The following is a 19,018-nucleotide window of genomic DNA, read 5'->3' as shown; positions in this document are numbered from 1 at the left end:
TCTCAAAAGGAACTTTGGATAAATGTGGAAGAGATACGGGTTACTACAGCACCAATGCATTGCCCCAAGAGAGCTGGTCGCATCTAGATGAAATGGAATGGTGTCAAAAGGGAACATACCAATTCAAAATCACGCATGCAATGTCTGGCATTGCAAAATAAATTATTTGAAAAAAATTAAAAACATCAGAGAATGCCTCAAAATACGTTCGTTTCGGAATAAAAATATTAATGCCAACGGCACCCGGTGTTCCCAGGCGGTCACCCATCCAAGTACTATCCGGGCCCGATGCTGCTTAACTTCGGTGATCGGACGAGAACCGGTGTATTCAGCGTGGTATGGCCGTTGGCAGATTTCACCACTCTCGAGTCAACTATTTTAGCAATATCAAGCCCGCAAACACTTGCAACGACGCGACACGTCTATTTTCTTGACCACGGCTTGCATACATCGGGCCGTCCACGACCATACTATATGATGGCGGGAGACGGAGGTAATTTGCCATCTCAAAACGAACTTTGGATAAATGTGGAAGAGATACGGGTTACTACAGCACCAATGCATTGCCCCAAGAGAGCTGGTCGCATCTAGATGAAATGGAATGGTGTCAAAAGGGAACATACCAATTCAAAATCACGCATGCAATGTCTGGCATTGCAAAATAAATTATTTGAAAAAAATTAAAAACATCAGAGAATGCCTCAAAATACGTTCGTTTCGGAAAAAAAATATTGAAAGCCAACGGCACCCGGTGTTCCCAGGCGGTCACCCATCCAAGTACTATCCGGGCCCGATGCTGCTTAACTTCGGTGATCGGACGAGAACCGGTGTATTCAGCGTGGTATGGCCGTTGGCAATTTCCACCACTCTCGAGTCAACTATTTTAGCAATATCAAGCCCGCAAACACTTGCAACGACGCGACACGACGTCTATTTTCTTGCCCACGGCTTGCATACATCGGGCCGTCCACGACCATACTATATGATGGCGGGAGACGGAGGTAATTTGCCATCTCAAAACGAACTTTGGATAAATGTGGAAGAGATACGGATTACTACAGCACCAATGCATTGCCCCAAGAGAGCTGGTCGCATCTAGATGAAATGGAATGGTGTCAAAAGGGAACATACCAATTCAAAATCACGCATGCAATGTCTGGCATTGCAAAATAAATTATTTGAAAAAAATTAAAAACATCAGAGAATGCCTCAAAATACGTTCGTTTCGGAAAAAAAATATTGAAAGCCAACGGCACCCGGTGTTCCCAGGCGGTCACCCATCCAAGTACTATCCGGGCCCGATGCTGCTTAACTTCGGTGATCGGACGAGAACCGGTGTATTCAGCGTGGTATGGCCGTTGGCAATTCCCACCACTCTCGAGTCAACTATTTTAGCAATATCAAGCCCGCAAACACTTGCAACGACGCGACACGACGTCTATTTTCTTGCCCACGGCTTGCATACATCGGGCCGTCCACGACCATACTATATGATGGCGGGAGACGGAGGTAATTTGCCATCTCAAAACGAACTTTGGATAAATGTGGAAGAGATACGGGTTACTACAGCACCAATGCATTGCCCCAAGAGAGCTGGTCGCATCTAGATGAAATGGAATGGTGTCAAAAGGGAACATACCAATTCAAAATCACGCATGCAATGTCTGGCATTGCAAAATAAATTATTTGAAAAAAATTAAAAACATCAGAGAATGCCTCAAAATACGTTCGTTTCGGAAAAAAAATATTAATGCCAACGGCACCCGGTGTTCCCAGGCGGTCACCCATCCAAGTACTATCCGGGCCCGATGCTGCTTAACTTCGGTGATCGGACGAGAACCGGTGTATTCAGCGTGGTATGGCCGTTGGCAGATTTCACCACTCTCGAGTCAACTATTTTAGCAATATCAAGCCCGCAAACACTTGCAACGACGCGACACGACGTCTATTTTCTTGCCCACGGCTTGCATACATCGGGCCGTCCACGACCATACTATATGATGGCGGGAGACGGAGGTAATTTGCCATCTCAAAACGAACTTTGGATAAATGTGGAAGAGATACGGGTTACTACAGCACCAATGCATTGCCCCAAGAGAGCTGGTCGCATCTAGATGAAATGGAATGGTGTCAAAAGGGAACATACCAATTCAAAATCACGCATGCAATGTCTGGCATTGCAAAATAAATTATTTGAAAAAAATTAAAAACATCAGAGAATGCCTCAAAATACGTTCGTTTCGGAAAAAAAATATTGAAAGCCAACGGCACCCGGTGTTCCCAGGCGGTCACCCATCCAAGTACTATCCGGGCCCGATGCTGCTTAACTTCGGTGATCGGACGAGAACCGGTGTATTCAGCGTGGTATGGCCGTTGGCAGATTTCACCACTCTCGAGTCAACTATTTTAGCAATATCAAGCCCGCAAACACTTGCAACGACGCGACACGACGTCTATTTTCTTGCCCACGGCTTGCATACATCGGGCCGTCCACGACCATACTATATGATGGCGGGAGACGGAGGTAATTTGCCATCTCAAAACGAACTTTGGATAAATGTGGAAGAGATACGGGTTACTACAGCACCAATGCATTGCCCCAAGAGAGCTGGTCGCATCTAGATGAAATGGAATGGTGTCAAAAGGGAACATACCAATTCAAAATCACGCATGCAATGTCTGGCATTGCAAAATAAATTATTTGAAAAAAATTAAAAACATCAGAGAATGCCTCAAAATACGTTCGTTTCGGAAAAAAAATATTGAAAGCCAACGGCACCCGGTGTTCCCAGGCGGTCACCCATCCAAGTACTATCCGGGCCCGATGCTGCTTAACTTCGGTGATCGGACGAGAACCGGTGTATTCAGCGTGGTATGGCCGTTGGCAATTCCCACCACTCTCGAGTCAACTATTTTAGCAATATCAAGCCCGCAAACACTTGCAACGACGCGACACGACGTCTATTTTCTTGCCCACGGCTTGCATACATCGGGCCGTCCACGACCATACTATATGATGGCGGGAGACGGAGGTAATTTGCCATCTCAAAACGAACTTTGGATAAATGTGGAAGAGATACGGGTTACTACAGCACCAATGCATTGCCCCAAGAGAGCTGGTCGCATCTAGATGAAATGGAATGGTGTCAAAAGGGAACATACCAATTCAAAATCACGCATGCAATGTCTGGCATTGCAAAATAAATTATTTGAAAAAAATTAAAAACATCAGAGAATGCCTCAAAATACGTTCGTTTCGGAAAAAAAATATTAATGCCAACGGCACCCGGTGTTCCCAGGCGGTCACCCATCCAAGTACTATCCGGGCCCGATGCTGCTTAACTTCGGTGATCGGACGAGAACCGGTGTATTCAGCGTGGTATGGCCGTTGGCAGATTTCACCACTCTCGAGTCAACTATTTTAGCAATATCAAGCCCGCAAACACTTGCAACGACGCGACACGACGTCTATTTTCTTGCCCACGGCTTGCATACATCGGGCCGTCCACGACCATACTATATGATGGCGGGAGACGGAGGTAATTTGCCATCTCAAAACGAACTTTGGATAAATGTGGAAGAGATACGGGTTACTACAGCACCAATGCATTGCCCCAAGAGAGCTGGTCGCATCTAGATGAAATGGAATGGTGTCAAAAGGGAACATACCAATTCAAAATCACGCATGCAATGTCTGGCATTGCAAAATAAATTATTTGAAAAAAATTAAAAACATCAGAGAATGCCTCAAAATACGTTCGTTTCGGAAAAAAAATATTGAAAGCCAACGGCACCCGGTGTTCCCAGGCGGTCACCCATCCAAGTACTATCCGGGCCCGATGCTGCTTAACTTCGGTGATCGGACGAGAACCGGTGTATTCAGCGTGGTATTTTTTTTTTTTTTTTTTTTTTTTTTATTGCATGTATTTCCATTCACAGACATAGTTATTTAACACCATGTGCACCATCTTAAGCGTGCATAAGACCACAGATTGAACATTTTCACAATTGAACAATTCTAAACAAAGGATGATATAAGTATGAACCACTTATGAACTATAAGCATTCGGAAAGTGTTCACCGTCACATAACTTAGGGAACATTTTCCTTACTTGAATTAACAATACAAGATCCTTTATAGGGAACAAAATGATTACAATGAAATCAAGCCAATTATAAATAGTCAAATTTTTTTTAAACATCCCCTTTGCGTCTTTTTTTCACAGTTAAACATTAATGATACATTGTTTACATTATTATCTGCTCTTATTTATTGAACGTATTCCCTTTATTCACATACTTGTTATCGGTAATATATTTCCTTGCATACATGACAGTTTACATTGAGTCCAAGACCAATTTTCTTTAAACTTGTTATTCTTTCATGACTTCTTTTTTTACCATTTGTTCTACTTTCTTCCAATATGGCTGTAATCGGCCCGGTAGGTTTTTGCTCTCTTTTTTCACTTGTTCCCACCAACTTTCTATATCTATTTTAACCCACTTGTGTACCGTAAGAAGGTGCTGTCCAATCAGCCAGCACATTGTTTCCATTTTCACGCGGGGAAAGATGTTGAAATCCAGAATCATCATATTCCTATTTCCTATCTCCTTTTCTCCAAAGGTGTTTAATTCTCTAAATGTTCTTTTTATTAGGCACCACCTCCTCCTTGAGATGGTGCATTCGAACACCCTGTGGTCTTGTGTGTCGGCTTTGTCACAGTATTCGCATTCGTTCCTGCTTGTTAGATACATGTTTTGTTTCACTTGCTGGGTGGTCACTATATAGTTTGCGAATAGGAATAGGACGCTCTTTGTCCTTAGGGTCATGGCTATTTCGTTGATGTTCTTCCACACTCTCTTCCAATTTACCGATAGGATGTGCTTTTCGATGTTGATTCGGTGGTTGTCGTCGCTTCTGAGTTGTCGGTAAAGGCACTTGGTGGTGGCTGTCACTCCTCTCGGCATCTTTTCTACTAAGTCCTTAACTTTCCTGATAGTTTTCATCAGCAGTCTATCCTGCCCTGGTGCACCCCATGCCGCCTTTAGCAGATCTTTTGAATGTTGACAGTCGTCGGATAGGATGTTTATTACTGTCTTTGCATAGAGTGCCAGGGCTTTGTCCCGCACGTCGATCAGCCCTAGGCCCCCCTTCCCCTTGGGTAGACAGGCCTGGCTCTTTGCTACTCTTAGCAAATGCCCTCCCCAAAGGTATTGCGTTGCTATTTTCGTCAATAGAGCCCCATGTTTTTCTGGCAACGGGAAAATCAGTGCGGCGTACCATGCCTTGGATAATAACAATGCGTTTATCGCAAGGACTTTCTGATGTATGTTTAGGTCCCTGTCTCTCAATTGCGCTAATGTTCCTTTTATCATTCTCGTTGCCTTTTCCCATACTGCGTTTGTCGTCTCCGTGGAAGTCCTACTCCATGGAATGCCCAGAATGTCCATCGAGGTCACCTCTTTCCATTCACTGGTCGCGGTGAAGTCGGCGTCTTTTATTGTCAAGGCCTTTGTCTTTTCCATGTTTACTTTTTGCCCGCTTTCCTCCTCATATTCCTTTAATGATTTCCCTATTACATGAATTTCCGCTTGATCTTGGGCGAAGATCGTTACGTCGTCCGCATAAGCCACCGCGGACACTTTTCCGTTCCCCGCCGGGATTCCTTTAATGTTTCTGCGAAGACTATGTAGCAGGGGCTCCAGTGATATAGAGAACAGAAGCATCGAAAGCGGACAGCCTTGTCTGATTGATCTTCTCACGGGGAACGACTTTGTTTCGGCCCCCGCGCTCAATTTTACTTTCGACGTGATGTTGTTCGTGAACATTTTTATTGTATTCAAAAACTTTTCGGGGAATCCCATCCTCTTTAATGTGTTCAATACGTGGTTTATGTTCACCCTGTCGAAAGCCTTCTCAATATCTACCGCTACCAGTTTAAGGCCCGCGCCCTGCCTGCTCTCGTGGCTCGCGATTGCGTCTCTGATCGTTGTCAGCGCCGTTACAATGTTCCTCCCCTTTCCTACTATGTGTTGGTCTGGCCCGATTATCTTTTCCACGGCTTCGTTGAGTCTGGTTTTAACGATTTTAGCTACTACCTTGTAATCGGCGTTGAGGAGGGTGATGGGTCTGTAGTCATTTAGGCTCCTTGGCTCTTTTCTTTTCGGCACTAGGACAATTTTCCCCTCTCTTTGGGTCGTGGTGAGGGTGCCATTTTGGAGGATGTTCTCTATCGCTGGAATGATTAAATCCTTCAGCTCTTCCCAGAATTCTACGTAGAATTCAAAAGGGATACCGTCGGTACCCGGGGACCTCCCCTTGGGGAGCCATCTCATAGCATCCTCGCACTCCTCCCTTGTGATTCTTTCCGCCATCCTCTCTGCCACCTCCACTGGCAGTTGGGGGAGTGGCGTGAGATTTTCTGTCTCTTCCTTGAGTGATGTGTCCTCCCCAGAAAGGAGAGTCTCAAAATGGTGGCATACATGCTCTATGATTTCTCTCTCTTCTTTTAACCTCGTTCCGTTCTCGTTCAAAATGCCGTTTTTGAGTAAGTTGTTGGCGCAATCCTTTAACCTCCTCCCCAGATAATACACCGAGGCATGTTCTTCTGGCAAACATATTTTGCTTCTGTGCCATGTTGATATTTTCGCCCTTTCCTCTTCCATTCCGAAGATTTTCCTTTTTAGTTCTTTTATCTCCCCCCAGTTGCTCCGTTCCCTTTCTCTCGTCTTTAGGCTCTCCTCGAGCGCTTCTCTGTAAAAAGCCATGGTTTCCCTGATTTCTTCGGCTCTCTCCCTGTGCAGTTGTGCGAAAAGGTTTCTTATTTTTACTTTGGAGTTTTCCCACCTTTCGCTTGGATCCAATCCTCTCCAGCTTTCCTCCCATCGCTGGATGTTTTCTTTCAGTATGGCTCTGGTGTCTTTCTCATATAGCAGCTCGACGTTCATCCTCCACTCCTTTTTCCTTGGCTGATGCCTCGTCCTGCTTTGGGATCCATCGACCGATATAATAACTGCGCAGTGGTCGGAGCATGCCACTGGAAGAACCGCATAGGAGGATATATGGGTTTTCAAGTCGTAGGATGCGTAAAAGCGGTCCTGCCTTGTTGCCCATTTGTCGCCGTAGATGGTGTACGGAAGGTTATCTTTTGTGCTTGTTAATCTGTTTGCGTCAGTGGCTCTGAGGTTTTTAACTATCGATTTTAGGGGACCACACAGTGGGTATTTTGCTCCTCCTCCATCGTTGTTTTGGCTATCTTTCTCGTCTATGATTGCGTTAAAATCACCCCCTAACAGTGCCATTCCTTGGAAGTCGCTCAGCAGGGGCAGGAGGTCCCGCGAGTAAAATTCCCTCCTCTCCTGAAGTTTCCTGGTGCCGGCCGGGCCGTACACATTTATTATCCTTATCCCAAGGATCGTCATGGCCATCGCCCTCCCGGATGGTAGCATTGTCATTTTTTCTCCGGTGATGTTTCTTTTTAACATGATCGCAGTGCCTCTTTCCCGCTCTTGGTTGTTTATATAGATCTCCGCCGGGCCCGTTTCCCAATGTACACTCACCATGACCTCTTGCAATAGTAGGATGTCCAGGTCTTCTCTTTTAAATAGGTCGAATACTTTTTCTATTCTGTTTTTACTTGTAACCCCACATACATTAAGCGTGCCTATTCTCAATTTTGGGTTCAATGTGTAATTCATTGGGATTCCGGATTCGGGGTTCCCATTTGCTTCCCCTTATCATTCCCTGTATTTTTTGCATCCCTTTTCCATTTGGCTTCCTTCATATATGCGTACCTCACCGCTATCTCCTGGAGTCCGACGCTTAGGCTGTTCTTTCCTTTGTCCTTCTTCTTCGTCTTCTGTCTCTGCTCGGTCGTTTCCGCCTTGCCCCCTCTCCCGGATCTCCTCGGGGCCTCGTCCTGGTCCCCGGTGTCGCTGCTCCCGTTGTCCTTGGCGTCGGAGTCCTCGCTCTCGTCCCCGCCGAGCCCAAACTTCCTCCCGCTGTCATCCTCGCCACCACCGCGCTTCCGACGTCCCTCCACCTCCCTCCAGGGGTGACCGCTGGTCGACGCGTTGTCCTCCGGGTCTTCTTCCCTCCTCCGCTCCTCAGCCTCTTCCTCATGCTGTTTGCCCTCCCCTTCGCGTAACGTCACAGATAACCCTTTCCCGAGACCCTTGTCGCTAAAAGGGGTTACCATGTCTAGATTTCTTCCTATTTGCTTCTCTTGCGCCATGACCAATTTCTTGTCTTCCCCCGCAAGCCGTCGATCACCGCCCTCGATTGAATCGGGTTCTCCGGTTTCTTTTGATTCTTCTTCTACTGCTACGGCCATTTTGATTCCTCCCCCATTATTCCCCTCTTGAATCTTACTCTGATCTGCACAGGGATCACACCTTTCCTCCCTCGTGATGGTTGATCTCTCCGTTTCCTTTCCACGGGCTACGTCTATCGATATCCTTTTCCCCCGCCCTCTCGTGTTCGACCCTTTCCTCCTCTTTCTCCCGTTTCCCGCTCCCTCGGCAATAGCGTCGTTTCCGGCGACGTCTTCCTCGCTCGACGTTCCTGGGTGGTAGGTTGGTCCTTCCTTCTCCCTGCGTTTCTCTACCCTCATCCTTGGGTTGACCTCCTCCTCCTGCTCCAAGGGAATCTCCTCCACTCCTCGGTCCTCTTCCATTCTCGTCGGCAGCACCGCCTCCTCTTCTGCCGCTTGCTTTTTCCCCCTCAGTGCGTCGGCGTACGCCGTGATTGTGGTTGGCATTGTGCAATTCAATCGCAGATGGTTTGTGCTTCCGCATCTCGAGCACGTTTGCTGTTGTCCCTCGTAGTGTATGACCGCCCTGTGACCAGCTATCGGGATATATGACGGAATCGGGGACTTTAAATACATTTTCACATTCCGCGTTCCAGTGCTGATCGGGTATAGCCCAGGGCCTATCCATTTGTTTACCGCGTATGATACCACTCTTCCATATTTGCCTAATTCCGTCTCCACCTCGAATTTTGGGATTTCTGGGGGGAGCCCCACCACCTTAACAAAGCTTGCCCTGCTAGACGCTGACTCCAACGTCGCCGTTCCACGCTTTTCGGCTACTGATGGGAAGTCAACTGGCCCCCCTTTCGACCTCAAAAGATTTTCAACTAATTCTTCGTTTATAAGTTTCACATAAATGGATTTTCTTGTAATTCCAAATTGTATGGCCACTAAATCTTCCAACTTAAGCCCGAGCTCGACACCGATGAACCGATGGACCTCTAGGGCGGTAGCACTTTCTTTTAAGTCATTTAGACTTATTATTAGAGTTGCCTTCCTATCGTAAGGCATTTCGAATTGGCTGACTTTATAACACACGTCAAGCCCTAATAAGGGCTAACTCAAAATAAGCAGCACTTTTCATACACAAAACGCTTTGACGCATATATCAAAGCGCTTACGAAATTCTCGTTTCCCGGCGATCGAAGCCTCGAACGCCGGGGATAGCACGCACACAGAACCGAAACACAGACACGTCCTCACTCTTCGAACGCTCACACCGGACATAAAAATATTAATGCCAACGGCACCCGGTGTTCCCAGGCGGTCACCCATCCAAGTACTATCCGGGCCCGATGCTGCTTAACTTCGGTGATCGGACGAGAACCGGTGTATTCAGCGTGGTATGGCCGTTGGCAAAAAATATTGAAAGCCAACGGCACCCGGTGTTCCCAGGCGGTCACCCATCCAAGTACTATCCGGGCCCGATGCTGCTTAACTTCGGTGATCGGACGAGAACCGGTGTATTCAGCGTGGTATGGCCGTTGGCAAAATATTGAAAGCCAACGGCACCCGGTGTTCCCAGGCGGTCACCCATCCAAGTACTATCCGGGCCCGATGCTGCTTAACTTCGGTGATCGGACGAGAACCGGTGTATTCAGCGTGGTATGGCCGTTGGCAAAATATTGAAAGCCAACGGCACCCGGTGTTCCCAGGCGGTCACCCATCCAAGTACTATCCGGGCCCGATGCTGCTTAACTTCGGTGATCGGACGAGAACCGGTGTATTCAGCGTGGTATGGCCGTTGGCAATTTCCACCACTCTCGAGTCAACTATTTTAGCAATATCAAGCCCGCAAACACTTGCAACGACGCGACACGACGTCTATTTTCTTGCCCACGGCTTGCATACATCGGGCCGTCCACGACCATACTATATGATGGCGGGAGACGGAGGTAATTTGCCATCTCAAAACGAACTTTGGATAAATGTGGAAGAGATACGGGTTACTACAGCACCAATGCATTGCCCCAAGAGAGCTGGTCGCATCTAGATGAAATGGAATGGTGTCAAAAGGGAACGTACCAATTCAAAATCACGCATGCAATGTCTGGCATTGCAAAATAAATTATTTGAAAAAAATTAAAAACATCAGAGAATGCCTCAAAATACGTTCGTTTCGGAAAAAAAATATTGAAAGCCAACGGCACCCGGTGTTCCCAGGCGGTCACCCATCCAAGTACTATCCGGGCCCGATGCTGCTTAACTTCGGTGATCGGACGAGAACCGGTGTATTCAGCGTGGTATGGCCGTTGGCAATTTCCACCACTCTCGAGTCAACTATTTTAGCAATATCAAGCCCGCAAACACTTGCAACGACGCGACACGACGTCTATTTTCTTGCCCACGGCTTGCATACATCGGGCCGTCCACGACCATACTATATGATGGCGGGAGACGGAGGTAATTTGCCATCTCAAAACGAACTTTGGATAAATGTGGAAGAGATACGGGTTACTACAGCACCAATGCATTGCCCCAAGAGAGCTGGTCGCATCTAGATGAAATGGAATGGTGTCAAAAGGGAACGTACCAATTCAAAATCACGCATGCAATGTCTGGCATTGCAAAATAAATTATTTGAAAAAAATTAAAAACATCAGAGAATGCCTCAAAATACGTTCGTTTCGGAAAAAAAATATTGAAAGCCAACGGCACCCGGTGTTCCCAGGCGGTCACCCATCCAAGTACTATCCGGGCCCGATGCTGCTTAACTTCGGTGATCGGACGAGAACCGGTGTATTCAGCGTGGTATGGCCGTTGGCAATTTCCACCACTCTCGAGTCAACTATTTTAGCAATATCAAGCCCGCAAACACTTGCAACGACGCGACACGACGTCTATTTTCTTGCCCACGGCTTGCATACATCGGGCCGTCCACGACCATACTATATGATGGCGGGAGACGGAGGTAATTTGCCATCTCAAAACGAACTTTGGATAAATGTGGAAGAGATACGGGTTACTACAGCACCAATGCATTGCCCCAAGAGAGCTGGTCGCATCTAGATGAAATGGAATGGTGTCAAAAGGGAACGTACCAATTCAAAATCACGCATGCAATGTCTGGCATTGCAAAATAAATTATTTGAAAAAAATTAAAAACATCAGAGAATGCCTCAAAATACGTTCGTTTCGGAAAAAAAATATTGAAAGCCAACGGCACCCGGTGTTCCCAGGCGGTCACCCATCCAAGTACTATCCGGGCCCGATGCTGCTTAACTTCGGTGATCGGACGAGAACCGGTGTATTCAGCGTGGTATTTTTTTTTTTTTTTTTTATTGCATGTATTTCCATTCACAGACATAGTTATTTAACACCATGTGCACCATCTTAAGCGTGCATAAGACCACAGATTGAACATTTTCACAATTGAACAATTCTAAACAAAGGATGATATAAGTATGAACCACTTATGAACTATAAGCATTCGGAAAGTGTTCACCGTCACATAACTTAGGGAACATTTTCCTTACTTGAATTAACAATACAAGATCCTTTATAGGGAACAAAATGATTACAATGAAATCAAGCCAATTATAAATAGTCAAATTTTTTTTAAACATCCCCTTTGCGTCTTTTTTTCACAGTTAAACATTAATGATACATTGTTTACATTATTATCTGCTCTTATTTATTGAACGTATTCCCTTTATTCACATACTTGTTATCGGTAATATATTTCCTTGCATACATGACAGTTTACATTGAGTCCAAGACCAATTTTCTTTAAACTTGTTATTCTTTCATGACTTCTTTTTTTACCATTTGTTCTACTTTCTTCCAATATGGCTGTAATCGGCCCGGTAGGTTTTTGCTCTCTTTTTTCACTTGTTCCCACCAACTTTCTATATCTATTTTAACCCACTTGTGTACCGTAAGAAGGTGCTGTCCAATCAGCCAGCACATTGTTTCCATTTTCACGCGGGGAAAGATGTTGAAATCCAGAATCATCATATTCCTATTTCCTATCTCCTTTTCTCCAAAGGTGTTTAATTCTCTAAATGTTCTTTTTATTAGGCACCACCTCCTCCTTGAGATGGTGCATTCGAACACCCTGTGGTCTTGTGTGTCGGCTTTGTCACAGTATTCGCATTCGTTCCTGCTTGTTAGATACATGTTTTGTTTCACTTGCTGGGTGGTCACTATATAGTTTGCGAATAGGAATAGGACGCTCTTTGTCCTTAGGGTCATGGCTATTTCGTTGATGTTCTTCCACACTCTCTTCCAATTTACCGATAGGATGTGCTTTTCGATGTTGATTCGGTGGTTGTCGTCGCTTCTGAGTTGTCGGTAAAGGCACTTGGTGGTGGCTGTCACTCCTCTCGGCATCTTTTCTACTAAGTCCTTAACTTTCCTGATAGTTTTCATCAGCAGTCTATCCTGCCCTGGTGCACCCCATGCCGCCTTTAGCAGATCTTTTGAATGTTGACAGTCGTCGGATAGGATGTTTATTACTGTCTTTGCATAGAGTGCCAGGGCTTTGTCCCGCACGTCGATCAGCCCTAGGCCCCCCTTCCCCTTGGGTAGACAGGCCTGGCTCTTTGCTACTCTTAGCAAATGCCCTCCCCAAAGGTATTGCGTTGCTATTTTCGTCAATAGAGCCCCATGTTTTTCTGGCAACGGGAAAATCAGTGCGGCGTACCATGCCTTGGATAATAACAATGCGTTTATCGCAAGGACTTTCTGATGTATGTTTAGGTCCCTGTCTCTCAATTGCGCTAATGTTCCTTTTATCATTCTCGTTGCCTTTTCCCATACTGCGTTTGTCGTCTCCGTGGAAGTCCTACTCCATGGAATGCCCAGAATGTCCATCGAGGTCACCTCTTTCCATTCACTGGTCGCGGTGAAGTCGGCGTCTTTTATTGTCAAGGCCTTTGTCTTTTCCATGTTTACTTTTTGCCCGCTTTCCTCCTCATATTCCTTTAATGATTTCCCTATTACATGAATTTCCGCTTGATCTTGGGCGAAGATCGTTACGTCGTCCGCATAAGCCACCGCGGACACTTTTCCGTTCCCCGCCGGGATTCCTTTAATGTTTCTGCGAAGACTATGTAGCAGGGGCTCCAGTGATATAGAGAACAGAAGCATCGAAAGCGGACAGCCTTGTCTGATTGATCTTCTCACGGGGAACGACTTTGTTTCGGCCCCCGCGCTCAATTTTACTTTCGACGTGATGTTGTTCGTGAACATTTTTATTGTATTCAAAAACTTTTCGGGGAATCCCATCCTCTTTAATGTGTTCAATACGTGGTTTATGTTCACCCTGTCGAAAGCCTTCTCAATATCTACCGCTACCAGTTTAAGGCCCGCGCCCTGCCTGCTCTCGTGGCTCGCGATTGCGTCTCTGATCGTTGTCAGCGCCGTTACAATGTTCCTCCCCTTTCCTACTATGTGTTGGTCTGGCCCGATTATCTTTTCCACGGCTTCGTTGAGTCTGGTTTTAACGATTTTAGCTACTACCTTGTAATCGGCGTTGAGGAGGGTGATGGGTCTGTAGTCATTTAGGCTCCTTGGCTCTTTTCTTTTCGGCACTAGGACAATTTTCCCCTCTCTTTGGGTCGTGGTGAGGGTGCCATTTTGGAGGATGTTCTCTATCGCTGGAATGATTAAATCCTTCAGCTCTTCCCAGAATTCTACGTAGAATTCAAAAGGGATACCGTCGGTACCCGGGGACCTCCCCTTGGGGAGCCATCTCATAGCATCCTCGCACTCCTCCCTTGTGATTCTTTCCGCCATCCTCTCTGCCACCTCCACTGGCAGTTGGGGGAGTGGCGTGAGATTTTCTGTCTCTTCCTTGAGTGATGTGTCCTCCCCAGAAAGGAGAGTCTCAAAATGGTGGCATACATGCTCTATGATTTCTCTCTCTTCTTTTAACCTCGTTCCGTTCTCGTTCAAAATGCCGTTTTTGAGTAAGTTGTTGGCGCAATCCTTTAACCTCCTCCCCAGATAATACACCGAGGCATGTTCTTCTGGCAAACATATTTTGCTTCTGTGCCATGTTGATATTTTCGCCCTTTCCTCTTCCATTCCGAAGATTTTCCTTTTTAGTTCTTTTATCTCCCCCCAGTTGCTCCGTTCCCTTTCTCTCGTCTTTAGGCTCTCCTCGAGCGCTTCTCTGTAAAAAGCCATGGTTTCCCTGATTTCTTCGGCTCTCTCCCTGTGCAGTTGTGCGAAAAGGTTTCTTATTTTTACTTTGGAGTTTTCCCACCTTTCGCTTGGATCCAATCCTCTCCAGCTTTCCTCCCATCGCTGGATGTTTTCTTTCAGTATGGCTCTGGTGTCTTTCTCATATAGCAGCTCGACGTTCATCCTCCACTCCTTTTTCCTTGGCTGATGCCTCGTCCTGCTTTGGGATCCATCGACCGATATAATAACTGCGCAGTGGTCGGAGCATGCCACTGGAAGAACCGCATAGGAGGATATATGGGTTTTCAAGTCGTAGGATGCGTAAAAGCGGTCCTGCCTTGTTGCCCATTTGTCGCCGTAGATGGTGTACGGAAGGTTATCTTTTGTGCTTGTTAATCTGTTTGCGTCAGTGGCTCTGAGGTTTTTAACTATCGATTTTAGGGGACCACACAGTGGGTATTTTGCTCCTCCTCCATCGTTGTTTTGGCTATCTTTCTCGTCTATGATTGCGTTAAAATCACCCCCTAACAGTGCCATTCCTTGGAAGTCGCTCAGCAGGGGCAGGAGGTCCCGCGAGTAAAATTCCCTCCTCTCCTGAAGTTTCCTGGTGCCGGCCGGGCCGTACACATTTATTATCCTTATCCCAAGGATCGTCATGGCCATCGCCCTCCCGGATGGTAGCATTGTCATTTTTTCTCCGGTGATGTTTCTTTTTAACATGATCGCAGTGCCTCTTTCCCGCTCTTGGTTGTTTATATAGATCTCCGCCGGGCCCGTTTCCCAATGTACACTCACCATGACCTCTTGCAATAGTAGGATGTCCAGGTCTTCTCTTTTAAATAGGTCGAATACTTTTTCTATTCTGTTTTTACTTGTAACCCCACATACATTAAGCGTGCCTATTCTCAATTTTGGGTTCAATGTGTAATTCATTGGGATTCCGGATTCGGGGTTCCCATTTGCTTCCCCTTATCATTCCCTGTATTTTTTGCATCCCTTTTCCATTTGGCTTCCTTCATATATGCGTACCTCACCGCTATCTCCTGGAGTCCGACGCTTAGGCTGTTCTTTCCTTTGTCCTTCTTCTTCGTCTTCTGTCTCTGCTCGGTCGTTTCCGCCTTGCCCCCTCTCCCGGATCTCCTCGGGGCCTCGTCCTGGTCCCCGGTGTCGCTGCTCCCGTTGTCCTTGGCGTCGGAGTCCTCGCTCTCGTCCCCGCCGAGCCCAAACTTCCTCCCGCTGTCATCCTCGCCACCACCGCGCTTCCGACGTCCCTCCACCTCCCTCCAGGGGTGACCGCTGGTCGACGCGTTGTCCTCCGGGTCTTCTTCCCTCCTCCGCTCCTCAGCCTCTTCCTCATGCTGTTTGCCCTCCCCTTCGCGTAACGTCACAGATAACCCTTTCCCGAGACCCTTGTCGCTAAAAGGGGTTACCATGTCTAGATTTCTTCCTATTTGCTTCTCTTGCGCCATGACCAATTTCTTGTCTTCCCCCGCAAGCCGTCGATCACCGCCCTCGATTGAATCGGGTTCTCCGGTTTCTTTTGATTCTTCTTCTACTGCTACGGCCATTTTGATTCCTCCCCCATTATTCCCCTCTTGAATCTTACTCTGATCTGCACAGGGATCACACCTTTCCTCCCTCGTGATGGTTGATCTCTCCGTTTCCTTTCCACGGGCTACGTCTATCGATATCCTTTTCCCCCGCCCTCTCGTGTTCGACCCTTTCCTCCTCTTTCTCCCGTTTCCCGCTCCCTCGGCAATAGCGTCGTTTCCGGCGACGTCTTCCTCGCTCGACGTTCCTGGGTGGTAGGTTGGTCCTTCCTTCTCCCTGCGTTTCTCTACCCTCATCCTTGGGTTGACCTCCTCCTCCTGCTCCAAGGGAATCTCCTCCACTCCTCGGTCCTCTTCCATTCTCGTCGGCAGCACCGCCTCCTCTTCTGCCGCTTGCTTTTTCCCCCTCAGTGCGTCGGCGTACGCCGTGATTGTGGTTGGCATTGTGCAATTCAATCGCAGATGGTTTGTGCTTCCGTATCTCGAGCACGTTTGCTGTTGTCCCTCGTAGTGTATGACCGCCCTGTGACCAGCTATCGGGATATATGACGGAATCGGGGACTTTAAATACATTTTCACATTCCGCGTTCCAGTGCTGATCGGGTATAGCCCAGGGCCTATCCATTTGTTTACCGCGTATGATACCACTCTTCCATATTTGCCTAATTCCGTCTCCACCTCGAATTTTGGGATTTCTGGGGGGAGCCCCACCACCTTAACAAAGCTTGCCCTGCTAGACGCTGACTCCAACGTCGCCGTTCCACGCTTTTCGGCTACTGATGGGAAGTCAACTGGCCCCCCTTTCGACCTCAAAAGATTTTCAACTAATTCTTCGTTTATAAGTTTCACATAAATGGATTTTCTTGTAATTCCAAATTGTATGGCCACTAAATCTTCCAACTTAAGCCCGAGCTCGACACCGATGAACCGATGGACCTCTAGGGCGGTAGCAATTTCTTTTAAGTCATTTAGACTTATTATTAGAGTTGCCTTCCTATCGTAAGGCATTTCGAATTGGCTGACTTTATAACACACGTCAAGCCCTAATAAGGGCTAACTCAAAATAAGCAGCACTTTTCATACACAAAACGCTTTGACGCATATATCAAAGCGCTTACGAAATTCTCGTTTCCCGGCGATCGAAGCCTCGAACGCCGGGGATAGCACGCACACAGAACCGAAACACAGACACGTCCTCACTCTTCGAACGCTCACACCGGACATAAAAAATATTGAAAGCCAACGGCACCCGGTGTTCCCAGGCGGTCACCCATCCAAGTACTATCCGGGCCCGATGCTGCTTAACTTCGGTGATCGGACGAGAACCGGTGTATTCAGCGTGGTATGGCCGTTGGCAATTTCCACCACTCTCGAGTCAACTATTTTAGCAATATCAAGCCCGCAAACACTTGCAACGACGCGACACGACGTCTATTTTCTTGCCCACGGCTTGCATACATCGGGCCGTCCACGACCATACTATATGATGGCGGGAGACGGAGGTAATTTGCCATCTCAAAACGAACTTTGGATAAATGTGGAAGAGATACGGGTTACTACAGCACCAATGCATTGCCCCAAGAGAGCTGGTCGCATCTAGATGAAATGGAATGGTGTCAAAAGGGAACGTACCAATTCAAAATCACGCATGCAATGTCTGGCATTGCAAAATAAATTATTTGAAAAAAATTAAAAACATCAGAGAATGCCTCAAAATACGTTCGTTTCGGAAAAAAAATATTGAAAGCCAACGGCACCCGGTGTTCCCAGGCGGTCACCCATCCAAGTACTATCCGGGCCCGATGCTGCTTAACTTCGGTGATCGGACGAGAACCGGTGTATTCAGCGTGGTATGGCCGTTGGCAATTTCCACCACTCTCGAGTCAACTATTTTAGCAATATCAAGCCCGCAAACACTTGCAACGACGCGACACGACGTCTATTTTCTTGCCCACGGCTTGCATACATCGGGCCGTCCACGACCATACTATATGATGGCGGGAGACGGAGGTAATTTGCCATCTCAAAACGAACTTTGGATAAATGTGGAAGAGATACGGGTTACTACAGCACCAATGCATTGCCCCAAGAGAGCTGGTCGCATCTAGATGAAATGGAATGGTGTCAAAAGGGAACGTACCAATTCAAAATCACGCATGCAATGTCTGGCATTGCAAAATAAATTATTTGAAAAAAATTAAAAACATCAGAGAATGCCTCAAAATACGTTCGTTTCGGAAAAAAAATATTGAAAGCCAACGGCACCCGGTGTTCCCAGGCGGTCACCCATCCAAGTACTATCCGGGCCCGATGCTGCTTAACTTCGGTGATCGGACGAGAACCGGTGTATTCAGCGTGGTATGGCCGTTGGCAATTTCCACCACTCTCGAGTCAACTATTTTAGCAATATCAAGCCCGCAAACACTTGCAACGACGCGACACGACGTCTATTTTCTTGCCCACGGCTTGCATACATCGGGCCGTCCACGACCATACTATATGATGGCGGGAGACGGAGGTAATTTGCCATCTCAAAACGAACTTTGGATAAATGTGGAAGAGATACGGGTTACTACAGCACCAATGCATTGCCCCAAGAGAGCTGGTCGCATCTAGATGAAATGGAATGGTGTCAAAAGGGAACGTACCAATTCAAAATCACGCATGCAATGTCTGGCATTGCAAAATAAATTATTTGAAAAAAATTAAAAACATCAGAGAATGCCTCAAAATACGTTCGTTTCGGAAAAAAAATATTGAAAGCCAACGGCACCCGGTGTTCCCAGGCGGTCACCCATCCAAGTACTATCCGGGCCCGATGCTGCTTAACTTCGGTGATCGGACGAGAACCGGTGTATTCAGCGTGGTATGGCCGTTGGCAATTTCCACCACTCTCGAGTCAACTATTTTAGCAATATCAAGCCCGCAAACACTTGCAACGACGCGACACGACGTCTATTTTCTTGCCCACGGCTTGCATACATCGGGCCGTCCACGACCATACTATATGATGGCGGGAGACGGAGG

General features: G+C 47.0%; 17 non-coding genes and 2 pseudogenes across 17 annotated transcripts; all 19 read right to left on the bottom strand.

Moving 5' to 3' along the window:
• Positions 1-231: 231 nt before the first annotated feature.
• LOC139695926 (5S ribosomal RNA) lies at positions 232-350 on the bottom strand. Its single transcript, XR_011702489.1, has one exon. It is a non-coding gene; the product is annotated as a 5S ribosomal RNA (ribosomal RNA).
• Positions 351-736: 386 nt separating this feature from the next.
• LOC139695900 (5S ribosomal RNA) lies at positions 737-855 on the bottom strand. Its single transcript, XR_011702464.1, has one exon. It is a non-coding gene; the product is annotated as a 5S ribosomal RNA (ribosomal RNA).
• A 389-nt stretch (positions 856-1,244) lies between these two features.
• On the bottom strand, positions 1,245-1,363 carry LOC139695898 (5S ribosomal RNA). Its single transcript, XR_011702462.1, has one exon. It is a non-coding gene; the product is annotated as a 5S ribosomal RNA (ribosomal RNA).
• Positions 1,364-1,751: 388 nt separating this feature from the next.
• Positions 1,752-1,870, bottom strand: LOC139695925 (5S ribosomal RNA). The gene has a single exon (XR_011702488.1). It is a non-coding gene; the product is annotated as a 5S ribosomal RNA (ribosomal RNA).
• A 389-nt stretch (positions 1,871-2,259) lies between these two features.
• On the bottom strand, positions 2,260-2,378 carry LOC139695897 (5S ribosomal RNA). The gene has a single exon (XR_011702461.1). It is a non-coding gene; the product is annotated as a 5S ribosomal RNA (ribosomal RNA).
• A 389-nt stretch (positions 2,379-2,767) lies between these two features.
• Positions 2,768-2,886, bottom strand: LOC139695896 (5S ribosomal RNA). Its single transcript, XR_011702460.1, has one exon. It is a non-coding gene; the product is annotated as a 5S ribosomal RNA (ribosomal RNA).
• A 388-nt stretch (positions 2,887-3,274) lies between these two features.
• LOC139695923 (5S ribosomal RNA) lies at positions 3,275-3,393 on the bottom strand. The gene has a single exon (XR_011702487.1). It is a non-coding gene; the product is annotated as a 5S ribosomal RNA (ribosomal RNA).
• A 399-nt stretch (positions 3,394-3,792) lies between these two features.
• Positions 3,793-3,891, bottom strand: LOC139695951 (5S ribosomal RNA; annotated as a pseudogene).
• Positions 3,892-9,550: 5,659 nt separating this feature from the next.
• On the bottom strand, positions 9,551-9,669 carry LOC139695922 (5S ribosomal RNA). Its single transcript, XR_011702486.1, has one exon. It is a non-coding gene; the product is annotated as a 5S ribosomal RNA (ribosomal RNA).
• Positions 9,670-9,682: 13 nt separating this feature from the next.
• LOC139695895 (5S ribosomal RNA) lies at positions 9,683-9,801 on the bottom strand. The gene has a single exon (XR_011702459.1). It is a non-coding gene; the product is annotated as a 5S ribosomal RNA (ribosomal RNA).
• An 11-nt stretch (positions 9,802-9,812) lies between these two features.
• Positions 9,813-9,931, bottom strand: LOC139695894 (5S ribosomal RNA). Its single transcript, XR_011702458.1, has one exon. It is a non-coding gene; the product is annotated as a 5S ribosomal RNA (ribosomal RNA).
• An 11-nt stretch (positions 9,932-9,942) lies between these two features.
• LOC139695893 (5S ribosomal RNA) lies at positions 9,943-10,061 on the bottom strand. Its single transcript, XR_011702457.1, has one exon. It is a non-coding gene; the product is annotated as a 5S ribosomal RNA (ribosomal RNA).
• Positions 10,062-10,450: 389 nt separating this feature from the next.
• On the bottom strand, positions 10,451-10,569 carry LOC139695892 (5S ribosomal RNA). The gene has a single exon (XR_011702456.1). It is a non-coding gene; the product is annotated as a 5S ribosomal RNA (ribosomal RNA).
• Positions 10,570-10,958: 389 nt separating this feature from the next.
• On the bottom strand, positions 10,959-11,077 carry LOC139695891 (5S ribosomal RNA). Its single transcript, XR_011702455.1, has one exon. It is a non-coding gene; the product is annotated as a 5S ribosomal RNA (ribosomal RNA).
• A 399-nt stretch (positions 11,078-11,476) lies between these two features.
• LOC139695950 (5S ribosomal RNA) lies at positions 11,477-11,575 on the bottom strand (annotated as a pseudogene).
• Positions 11,576-17,228: 5,653 nt separating this feature from the next.
• Positions 17,229-17,347, bottom strand: LOC139695890 (5S ribosomal RNA). The gene has a single exon (XR_011702454.1). It is a non-coding gene; the product is annotated as a 5S ribosomal RNA (ribosomal RNA).
• A 389-nt stretch (positions 17,348-17,736) lies between these two features.
• Positions 17,737-17,855, bottom strand: LOC139695889 (5S ribosomal RNA). The gene has a single exon (XR_011702453.1). It is a non-coding gene; the product is annotated as a 5S ribosomal RNA (ribosomal RNA).
• A 389-nt stretch (positions 17,856-18,244) lies between these two features.
• LOC139695886 (5S ribosomal RNA) lies at positions 18,245-18,363 on the bottom strand. The gene has a single exon (XR_011702451.1). It is a non-coding gene; the product is annotated as a 5S ribosomal RNA (ribosomal RNA).
• Positions 18,364-18,752: 389 nt separating this feature from the next.
• Positions 18,753-18,871, bottom strand: LOC139695885 (5S ribosomal RNA). Its single transcript, XR_011702450.1, has one exon. It is a non-coding gene; the product is annotated as a 5S ribosomal RNA (ribosomal RNA).
• Positions 18,872-19,018: the final 147 nt, after the last annotated feature.

Source organism: Hetaerina americana, unplaced genomic scaffold (genome assembly GCF_022747635.1).
Source record: "Hetaerina americana unplaced genomic scaffold, ioHetAmer1.1.p SCAF_649, whole genome shotgun sequence".
Lineage (NCBI taxonomy): Eukaryota > Metazoa > Arthropoda > Insecta > Odonata > Calopterygidae > Hetaerina > Hetaerina americana.
This window is presented reverse-complemented; position numbering and strand designations above follow the sequence as displayed.